Source organism: Hyperolius riggenbachi, chromosome 5, assembly GCF_040937935.1.
Source record: "Hyperolius riggenbachi isolate aHypRig1 chromosome 5, aHypRig1.pri, whole genome shotgun sequence".
NCBI classification, from domain to species: Eukaryota; Metazoa; Chordata; class Amphibia; order Anura; family Hyperoliidae; genus Hyperolius; species Hyperolius riggenbachi.
Window position 1 is genome coordinate 33,062,967 of NC_090650.1, and position 9,574 is coordinate 33,072,540.

Below are 9,574 nucleotides of genomic sequence, written 5' to 3' on the forward strand. Positions count from 1 at the left end.
TGTGCCTGTTTTCTATCGCTACCTTGCCGGCTACTAGCCTTGAGTGGATGCATCTTCTTCTTCCATATGGCTTTTATGACTTGGCACTGTTAAGCATTAATAATTCCAATTGCTCTGCCATCTACCAGTGCATGTTTTTATGTTTGGGGAGACTACTCCTGAGCTTTTTTTGTTTTCTTTCCCCCCTCTTATTATTATACTCTTGTAATATCACTGCTGTCAAGACACATGAGGTGACATTTGTTCGGCGGTTCCACTGTCGAGCTCTCCTGTTATGCTTACCTATTCAATTGTCTAACCCAGTGTTTCCCAACCGCTGTTCCGCGGCACACTAGTGTGCCGCGGAACGTTGCCTGGTGTGCCGTGCTCTTATCCCCCCTCCCGCCCGTCCCTGCGGCCGCCGCTGTTATTACCTTAGCAGCGGCCGCTCTCCCCTCTCCAGACCATGTATATGCTAGCAGCGTATCTCCGGCTGCTCTGTGTGATGCACTGATGCGGAAGGAGGCAGGGCTCGGTTACCATAGTAACGGCGATACATATCGCCGTTACAGGAAGTCGCTGCCCTCCTTTCTTCCGCATCAGTGCATCACACAGAGCAGCCGGAGATACGCTGCTTGAATATACACGCGCCGGAGAGGGGAGAGCGGCCGCTGTTAACAAGGTAATAACAGAGGCGGCCGCGGGGACGGGCGGGAGGCACTAAACTGGCTATACTGGGGCACTATTCTGGGGTACTATGCTGGCTATCCTGGGGCACTAAACTGGCTATACTGGGGCACTATTCTAGCTATACTGGGGCACTATTCTGGCTATACTGGGGCACTATACTAGCTATACTGGGGGGCTATACTGGGGCACTATACTGGCTATACTGGGGCACTATACTGGGGCACTAAACTGGCTATACTGGGGCACTATACTAGCTATACTGGGGCACAATACTGGCTATACTGGGGGGGCTATACTGGGGTACTATACTGGCTATACTGGGGCACTATACTGGCTATACTGGGGCACTATACTAGCTATACTGGGGGGCTATACTGGGGCACTATACTGGCTATACTGGGGCACTATACTGGGGCACTAAACTGGCTATACTGGGGCATTATTCTGGGGCACTATACTAGCTATACTGGGGCACTATACTAGCTATACTGGGGCACAATACTGGCTATACTGGGGGGCTATACTGGGGTACTATACTGGCTATACTGGGGCACTATACTGGCTATACTGGGGCACTATACTAGCTATACTGGGGGGCTATACTGGGGCACTATACTGGCTATACTGGGGCACTATACTGGGGCACTAAACTGGCTATACTGGGGCACTATACTAGCTATACTGGGGCACAATACTGGCTATACTGGGGGGCTATACTGGGGTACTATACTGGCTATACTGGGGCACTATACTGGCTATACTGGGGCACTATACTGAGGCAACTAAACTCCCTACACTGGGGCAACTATGCCAGCTATGCAGCCGCACACCCCCCCATAGCGGCACTGTCCACTAGGTCGCGCAAACAACCGGGGGCCGCATCGCCCCCACCGCGCGCGCGCGCGCGCCGTTCCCCGGAGAAAAATTTGGTCAGACAGTGTTCCCCGGGCCGGAAAAGGTTGGGAAACACTGGTCTAACCAATATTTTTATTATAGGTGATGATGATACTTGGCATTATTACTTATGCTGCTGTGTGATTTGAAGGGTAAAATGCATTGATTCTATATCGGGATCATTTGACCTGGGAGGGGGGCCTTGCCTGCAGCACTGATCTTTCTTCTCTTAAAGAGAATCTGTATTGTTAAAATCGCACAAAAATAAACATACCAGTGCGTTAGGGGACATCTCTTATTACCCTCTGTCACAATTTCGCCGCTCCCCGCCGCATTAAAAGTGGTTAAAAACAGTTTTAAAAAGTTTGTTTATAAACAAACAAAATGGCCACCAAAACAGGAAGTAGGTTATAGAAAATACATAGAAAATACATCCATACACAAGCAGGCTGTATACACCCTTCCTTTTGTATCTCAAGAGATCATTGTGTGTTTCTTTCCCCCTGCATCTCTCATGCACTGAAGTTTCAGGCTGCTCTTTTCTTCTTGCAAACAGCTTTGCCCTTGTCTGTAATCCTCAGTATGTGAAAGCCCAGCCAGCTCAGAGGACGATTTATCCAGCTTGTAAAAGATAAGAGAGAAGAGAGAATCTGCCATAATCTAAATAACACACAGCCAGTGTGCAGAGAGGTGCCTGGAGGGGGGAGATTCATCACAGAACCACAACACTGAAGAACTTGGCAGCCTTCCAGACACAGGCCGACAAGTCTGACAGGGGAAAGATACATTGATTTATTACAGAGACTGTTATCGTAGAAAGTGCTGTAGTAAGCCAGAACACATTAGAATAGCTTTTGGAACTTGTAGGATGATAAAAAACAGGATGCAATTTTTGTTACGGAGTCTCTTTAAAGAGGAACTGTAACGACAAAACGGCCCCTGGGGGGTACTCACCTCGGGTGAGGGAAGCCTCAGGATCCTAATGAGGCTTCCCACGCCGTCCTGCGTCCCTCGGGGGTCTCGCTGTAGCCCTCCGTACAGCCGTGACGCAATATTTACCTTCCTGGCTCCTGCGCAGGCGCTCTGATGCCTCTCGGCGCCGAAGTAGGCGGAAATACCCGATCACCGTCGGGTCTGCTCTACTGCGCAGGCGCACGTTTCCGGCGCCTGCGCAGTAGAGCAGACCCGACGGAGATCGGGTATTTCCGTCTATTTCCGTGCAGAAAGTCGCCACAGCGCCCCCGCTGGAGCCAGCAAAGGTAAATATTGAACTGACAGTCGGCACAGTCGCCGGCTGTTCGGAGGGCTGCGGCGAGACCCCCGTGGGACAGAGGACGGCGTGGGAAGCCTCATTAGGATCCGGAGGCTTCCCCCACCCGAGGTGAGTACCCCCCAGGGGATCTTTTTAATGTTACAGAGTCTCTTTAAGCTTTAATACATAATTGCAGGAGAGGCTTTTCCTCTACCCCTGTAACTATACTTGCTCCATTTAAAGCCCTTGGGCGCCATCTACTGATCACAACTAGATATAATTTAAATAATCATTTTCTAACCATTGATAGCCATCACTCCCACCTTCTATTCTATACATATAGGTCCGATTTGACCTAATTTAAATCATGATCAGTCTCCCTTCGAGGTCGCTGCTGTAGGGTGGGCTCCCCTTGTTTGGTTAATAAGTTTGAAACAGTTCTATGTTTAAGTGTAAAACTATTCACAACGTTTGTGGATATGACTGTTGCCTTGAGCCGGGACACATGTGCTGTCCCTATAGTCCCTCTTTTTACTTTTATATCGTTTAGGGAATAGAAATCCTTTGTGGTTTAATACAGGGGATGGGGAGGGTTTGGGGTTATAGTGGGTTTTATGTGGGTGAAATTCCAGTTTACATTAACATGACTAAGACACTCCAGTGCAGAATATGTGGCATAAGGAACTACAATGTTCAGAACTTCCTGACTAATTTCTTAATTTTACAGTATGACACACATTACGGTGGTCTCCTGGAACGTGAGGGGGCTAAACAACTCTATCAAGAGACGCCTGGTTCTAGACTATCTGCGAAAGCTATCCCCCCAGATTATTTGTCTGCAGGAGACGCATCTTGTAGGCTCTAAAGCATTTTTACTTAAAAAACCCTGGGTGGCCTCATATTACCTAGCTCATTACTCATCATTCTCCAGGGGTACTGCAATCCTTGTTGCTAAATCGTTCCCAGGACAAATTTCAAACATTAAAGACTGATCCGAATGGTAATTTTGTTATCCTGAAATGTACAGTTGAGAATAGATCATTTATAGTGGCCTCTATTTACATCCCACCACCCTTTAATGTGCAAACCCTTGAGCGCGTCTCCTCTAGACTACACGATCTGATGGATGGCCCTCTCATGCTTCTAGGAGACTATAACGCTGTTTTGGATCCTTTATTAGATAGAATGAATGGCACCGGTAGATCATATCCACAACTACTGAACTGGCTACGTCAGTATGACTTAAGGGACGTCTGGAGATGGAAATTTCCAGATGATAAAGAATTCTCCTGTTACTCTGACTCATTTAAGACTATGTCACGCATCGATATGTGTATGGGGTCCAAGGACCTCTTGCCCATGGTGGAATCGATTACATATTTGGCGCACGGGATTTCAGACCATTCTCCTTTGGTGTGTGAGCTGTTCCTTCCCGGGGGCAGGGTACCATCCCTGTGGAGAATGGGAGCGTGCTGGCTGGAAGATGAGGAGGTGGTTGGGGAATGCCAGACAGAAATGGCACATTACTGGCGTACTAATGAAGGTACGGTTGATCCACTGATTTGTTGGGATGCGGGCAAGGCGGTTCTTAGGGGCTCGTTCAGGGCTGCGCTGTCCAGAATCCGGCAGAATGATGTAGCTTCGCAACAATACTGTGAAAAAGAATCCAATCAGGCTAAAATCCAATTAATTCAGTCCCCGACCCGGGAAAATTATGCTCTCTGGGAAGCGGCCCGTAGAAAATTAGAACTAAAACTATTAGATAGGACAAAAAGGAAAGATTTAATTCATAGACAGAGATATTTTGAATATGGGAATAAATGTAGTAAACTCCTGACATACCTACTTAAATCTGATACAGAGTCACTAGCAATCCCAAGAATCACAGACAGCACCGGGACAATCTGCACCACATCTGAGTCAATAGCTAATACATTCACCACATATTATACCATGCTTTATTCCTCAAAGCTGAATGATACCGATCCCAGGCTTCGAGAGTTCCTAGATAATCTGGACCTCCCATCCTTATCGATGGAGGCCAGTCTGGAACTGGACTCTCCTATTTCCTCTGATGAAATAACTTTAGCCATCTCATCTTTTAAAGCTAATAAGGCACCGGGGCCGGACGGCATCCCAGCCGAATGGTACATGAAAAATAAAACGGTAACTGTCCCACACCTTACTAAATTGTTTCATTATATGTTTGAGACTGGATCACTTCCGGAGTCCATGGGTGAGGCTCTAATAACTCTTATTCTAAAACCTGGTAAGGATCCAACCTCTTGCGATGCATATCGCCCGATCTCTCTAATGAATACAGATACTAAAATTCTCACTAAAATCCTCGCAAATAGACTTAATAAACATATAGACAGTATTATACATCCTGATCAGACTGGGTTTATGCCCGGTAGATGTACCAGACTAAATATTAGACGACTCATGACTAATATCCAATACCCTCACGCAAACGCGGGGACTAGAGTGATTCTATCACTCGATGCTAATAAAGCCTTCGATTCAATTGAGTGGTCCTACCTTATGGCCGTCCTAGAGAGGTTTGGGTTTGGCCCTGGGTTCCGGAAGTGGTTCAGTATTCTCTATAGCTCACCAACAGCTAAAATAAGAGTTAACTCCAGTATATCCCAGGCTTTTAATATTAAGCGTGGCACGCGGCAGGGATGCCCACTTTCGCCCCTGCTGTTTGCTATTGCAGTTGAGCCCCTGGCCCAGGTTATACGGCTGTCTGATTCGGTGCGGGGTCTGCGGGTGGACCGGGTTGAAGAACGTATATCTCTGTATGCAGATGACATGCTGGTGTATCTTGCAGACCCTGCGTCGTCCCTGGATGCCGTGCTAGACATTTATGACAAATTCGGATCCATGTCCGGTTTGACAATAAACTGGTCCAAGTCAGCTCTTTTCCCCTTAGACACCTTTGACCACCAAATAATTACTCCTAGATCCCACCTACAAATCACTGATAAATTCAAATATCTGGGAATTTGGGTGCAGCGCCCTTTAAATACCTTCTTTGCAGCTAACATGCAACCAACCCTGGATTCTATTGAGGCCCGACTTAAAAAATGGATATCTTTGCCACTTAATCTATGTGGTAGAGTATGCATTGTTAAAATGATAGTTGCCCCTAAACTTTTATATCTTTTGCAGATGGCTCCAGACGTGATTCCACGGGCGGTCTTTAAACACATTGATTCGATAGTTGTGTCTTTTATATGGTCAAACTCCGTCCCTAGAATTGCCCTATCTACCTTGCAACTGCCGACCTCCCAGGGAGGCCTTGCGGTACCCAATTTTTTTCTATACTATTTGGCAACACAACTCATACCTATCAGTTATTGGATTAGTGACCACAGACAGGACTCCTCGCTGGCACTTGAGGCAGACGTAGCTAGCTCTTATGAAGCACTGTGTGGAGCCATCTATAGATATTCTATTCCAAATTTGGGCGCGGGTACCTCACTTATCCAGAACACAATTAAAATCTATAAGACCACTCGTAAGCTTCTGAACGAGCCCCTGGACCCAATCTCTCCTAGTTCGCCTCTGTGGCATAATCAGAACCTCCCAGAACTCCTCAGTGTGCCTGACCCCTGCTTCTGGACAAAGTATGGTATTAAATACCTGCACCAGCTTTTTTCCGATGGTATTTTTAAGAATTTTTTACAATTCCGTGAGGAATTTGGCATACCTAGACAAGCCCAGTTCAGGTATTTTCAACTCCGACATGCAATAAGTGCCCAGACTGGTCTATACAATGTCGATCTAGTACCCTCAGGAGTGGAATCTCTACTTCTACAAAAGGACAGAACTAAGCAAATATCTAGGTACTATAACTTTGTACTGACATCCCGTAACACACCTAAAGTTGTATCTGTCCGGATGCGATCGTCGGGCACAGGAACTGATTTTAGCAGGGAGGACTGGGTGGTTTTTGAAGAATCTTACCATAAGTCGGTTATTGCTGCGCATGACAAACTAATTAACCTGAAATGGTTCCACCAGGCCTATATGTCTCCAGCACGCCTCAGTAAAATGAGCCCCTTACACAACGGCCTTTGCTTTAAATGCAGGCAGGGACAGGCAGATTTCCTCCACTGTGTCTGGTTTTGTTCGCAGGTAAATAGCTACTGGAAGTCGGTAGCCCACTTTCTCCGAGACACCTTAGACCAGGGGTCTCAAACTCAATTTACCCGGGGGCCGCAGGAGGCAAAGTCAGGATGAGGCTGGGCCGCATAAGGGAGTTCACGTGTCCCCGCCGCAAAACGAGGGCTGCAGAGCCCCCAAATCGCCCCGGGGGCAATCCGCCGGCATTTCCTGGAAGGGGCAGAGCTTTCAGCTTCAGCTCTGCCCCTCCTGACGTCAATCGCGGCGGATCGCCGCCTCTGCCCGCCCACTCTAAACATAAAAAAAAAAATTGGGAAAATAGGAAAAAATGCCCGGAATCTTCATACAGCCATATTACGGCTGTATAGCGATCCCTGGCCAAAGCGCTGCGGCTGCGTATGGACCCCCTGGAAACTCTGTCAGGAAATGTATTGCTCTTTCTTTTGATACATGTAAAATTACACTACCGTTAGGCTTGCTACTAAAAGTGACATTTACCGCATTTAAAAGTATACTATTTTCCTTCGAAACTTTAAAATCGATTTTCTCAAGAACTATAAGGTCTTTTTGAAAAATTGTTTTTTCCTCTTATTCCTAATGATCTCCTTAACATATCCTGCAAATTTAGGGTTTCTAGCATTTAAGGTGGATTTGCTATTAACCATTAAAGTCGGCGGGTTTTTAAATGTGTATTTTTTTCCTTTGCAACTTTAAAATCGATTTTCTCAAAAACTATAAGGCCGATTTGAAAAATTTTTTTTTCCTCTTGTAGCCACTGGGGGCCCCTACAAGCTCTGGGGCCCTGGGGCCACAAAATATTGTATCGCGGGCCGCAAATGGCCCGCGGGCCGCGAGTTTGAGACCCCTGCCTTAGACCTACCAGAAGTCTTTAATTTTAAAACTTGTATGCTAGGTGTACTGACAGACATACCATGTAGTCGGAGAGAAGCCACACTTATTCAGATTCTGTTTTACTACGTAAGAAAATCTCTGGTTCTACAATGGAAACATAATAGGGTGCCTAGCCTGCATGACTGGAAGAGACTGGTAAATCAAGCTTTACCCCTCTATAAATTAACATATCAGTCAAGACATCAACCACGTAAATTTGACAAAATCTGGTCTAAATGGGTCGACTCCTCAGACACAACCATTCCCAACCTAGATATCACTGTCTCAGTCCAGGATACCGCCCTATAAACGCCAATCTACTCAGATCTATTATATACTAGGAGTTCTCTGCTTGTTGTCCCTTGAATCAAACTTTGCCTACTATGCTACATGTACTTGTATTTTCCTCAACTATGCACTGATGTCAGATTTATATGCACTCATTCATTGATTAATCATGAAACTGTCATTTTTAGTCAATTAACTGACTCTGGAATGTAACCCACTATGGTTAATTTTTATGTTTTGTTTTTGTTTGTCTATGCTCCTTTTTGGGAGATGTTTGTATGTTTAAAATCTTCAATAAAAAATCTCTTATAAAAAAAAACCCTATGGGCCCGTTCTCACTTGGGCAATTTGCGCTAATCGCCGCAAAACGGCCAAAATTGTGAAACACAAACGTGTCGCCTGCACCATTTTCAGGCGATTTCCCAGCGATTGCGTTTCAGTGCTATAGAAGCACTAAATGTGATCGCGGAAAAATCACTGCAGTGTTCAGTGATTTTTTCCTGCTGAAAAATCACTCGCAAAACACCAGCGGTAAGCGCCGGCGTTTTGTGCTTTCAAGTGTTAATGGGGCCTTACAGACAATGGGCTGGATTCACTAAGCTGTTGTGCTGATAGTGCATATAAAGTGTGCAACGACCCTAAACATAAAGCCAGGGCAACAATGGAATGGTTTAAAACAAAAACATATCCATGTGTTAGAATGGCCCAGTCAAAGTCCAGATCTAAATCCAATCGAGAATCTGTGGCAAGATCTGAAAACTGCTGTTCACAAACGCTGTCCATCTAATCTGACTGAGCTGGAGCTGTTTTGCAAAGAAGAATGGGCAAGGATTTCAGTCTCTAGATGTGCAAAGCTGGTAGAGTCATCCCCTAAAAGACTGGCAGCTGTAATTGCAGCAAAAGGTGGTTCTACAAAGTATTGACTCAGGGGGCTGAATAATTACGCACACCGCACTTTGCAGTTATTGATTTGTAAAAAAATGCTTGGAATCATGTATGATTTTCGTTCCACTTCTCTAGTGTACACTACTTTGTATTGGTCTTTCACGTGGAATTCCAATAAAATTGATTCGTGTTTGTGGCAGTAATGTGACAAAACGTGGAAAACTTCAAGGGGGCCAAATACTTTTGCATACCACTGTATGTCATAATCAGTGTGCGTCGGGGAAGCATCAGCGCTTGCACGCACATTGATCATGAGGGAGGGGAACGCAGTCACGGAGCCTGTGCAGAGGTTGGGTCACGGAGCCGACCAGCTTTAATAGGATATAGTCAGCAGGAGAGAAAAGATTGATGCACACCTATGATTGCTTACTAGACCAGCAAATACCAATAACATTAGACAGTGCAACTCCCGGACAGAAACCAGATTCCATAGAGCAATGCAGAAGAACATAGGAACTCCAGGAGCACAAGTCAATAAAACTCCATCTTTTTAATGAATCTTCT